Here is a 2100-nt window from a genome sequence, read left to right as displayed (position 1 = left end):
GGTTGTTCAGCCGACAGTGAGGAGGAGTGGGAGGTATGCTGTGGCGGAGGACGGCGCGGGGGTCACGGATGAAGACGTGATGCAGAGGGCTATGCGGCGCAAGGCGGAGTTGAACCTCGACACGGCAGGTACTAAACAAACAGCCAAGTCGTTTACCTCTTTTTCGGATACTCGGATTTCTTCTAATCTTCTCTTTCTTAATAGATGGCCCCATTTTAGAGCCCTCTCATGCGTCCACGTCATCACTAATTCTGCCTTCCGTTGCCTATCGTTCGACCATGCTCGCTTTCTCGACATTGGGCTAGACGTCACACATATCTGTACGTGGCCTGGACATGTCCACTTAGGCTTCTATTTGGGCTGGAAGAGACAGCCGTACATGCCGCTCGCCATTCCATCTTCTTTAATTTTCCACGGCCGCAACGATTCATGGTCATAATTGCTTGTGAAACCGCTCTATGGTGCCCACCATTCATCAGCCATCATTAAATACAGAAAAAGCTGCTTCTAGATCAAACTTAACCGGAGCGCAGCTAGGTTGAACTGAACCGGCGCGCCTTGGTCTTTAAGAAGCTCCCCGTGGTTCCATGTAGATCCCGAGCGCCGGCCTGCTCACGTCCGTCTTTGGTAGAGGTCTCCGGTTTGGTTGCTGTCCGGCCAGATTCTCCTTCTCCCTTTCTTTTTATCCCCTCACTTATTTTTTCAATCTGCTAGGTTCACCTCCCGCTCGAAAACTGCTCAAGGTTTTGCCTGCTCCGATTTGATTGGAATTTTATTCATTCAAGATTGGTTCATGTTGGTTGGATTGCAGGTAGTCTAGCTGCTGGCCTTTGAAATGGTTCCCACTCTTCTCTGCTATCAATGGCGCTTACTCTGCCTAGAACGTGCCACCTCAAGGTTAGATTTTCTAAATCATATTTGAAAGTTAATGTTCATTGTCCTTCCTTTGTGAGCAGGGAGGTGGAGCTATGCAAATGTCAATTGCCTGTAAGTGCGATCTTGGCCTTAGATCTTATTCTCTAGATCGTTCTCTTTTTTCGAAACAAAATTACTTCGTGGTATAGAACTATGATGAATAGTATTTTATTGTGGCAGATCTGTTGTAAAGCTCGGAGTATAGAGATATAGAGCGTTCCAGATGTGCATTCACTATTATTATCAATTTGCGGCAATTCATCTTCAGGTCTATAGAAGCTAAAATAGTAAAGTTACAGTGTTTATATTGTGATGAACACTGATATATTATGGTAAGCCAATTGGTCAGTCCTGCAGCTATTGATGCCCTGGCTTCCAGCACCCGATCTATTTCAGGAATCATGTTTCTTGCATCTTGAAGACTCAAGAATGTGAGCTATTGGTTCTTAAACTAATAATGGTCAGTTGATTTTACTTCTAGAATCGAATCTATTTCATGAATCATGTTTGTTAAACTAATGGTCAATTAACTTTAGTAGAAGAGGCTATAAGAATTCACTTCCCATTCACTCATTATGCAATAATAAAATTTTGGATCTGAAAAATAAGCATCCACTTCTTTTTTTGCATGATCCTATTATTTACTGATGTCATTGTTTCTCACTGCAAATATTACAGGTGAAGTCGGGACATAGACAATGCCAGTTTGTTTGGGAGCATTATGTCTGTACAGTAGACACATAAAAGCAGAAATTCCAAAGATATGTACGATCATCATAGCATCGACTATTTGCTTATTTGGATAGAGCCAAATAGCATTTCGTTCCCTTTCCTATTCCCGTATGAAGTTTGTAGCCACTTGAAGGACATCCTTCCCAGCCAAAAAATAAATATTGAAAGGACATGCTCTGTGATTTTTTCTAGAAGTTTTTTATGTTGAAGTTTGTGATGTATTTAGGCAGCGATTGTTAGATTCTTATATGGATTTTTATGCATGTGCTATCAAAAAGGAATTATATACATGTTTGCTCTAAGCATCTCTTAATTTAACAATTTCATATAATGTTTCCGCAGCAACGCGCGGGAAATTATCTAGTTTATGTAGAGTAGGGGTCTCGTTGGGTAGTCGGTCTGATGAGATTTTAGCATCGGCTAATGTGTTGAGACAAACGGAGCTTGACCGTT

The 2100-nt window shown here is 41.9% G+C and overlaps 1 long non-coding RNA gene across 1 annotated transcript; it reads left to right on the top strand.

The window, feature by feature from the left end:
• Positions 1 to 373: 373 nt before the first annotated feature.
• On the top strand, positions 374 to 1868 carry LOC127346097 (uncharacterized). Its single transcript, XR_007879324.1, has 3 exons — positions 374 to 987; positions 1096 to 1375; positions 1594 to 1868. It is a non-coding gene; the product is annotated as an uncharacterized lncRNA (long non-coding RNA).
• Positions 1869 to 2100: the final 232 nt, after the last annotated feature.

The sequence above is a fragment of the Lolium perenne genome, chromosome 3 (genome assembly GCF_019359855.2).
Source record: "Lolium perenne isolate Kyuss_39 chromosome 3, Kyuss_2.0, whole genome shotgun sequence".
Classification (NCBI taxonomy): Eukaryota; Viridiplantae; Streptophyta; class Magnoliopsida; order Poales; family Poaceae; genus Lolium; species Lolium perenne.
The sequence above is the reverse complement of the archived record's forward strand: the minus strand, read 5'-3'. Positions and strand labels throughout refer to the sequence as shown.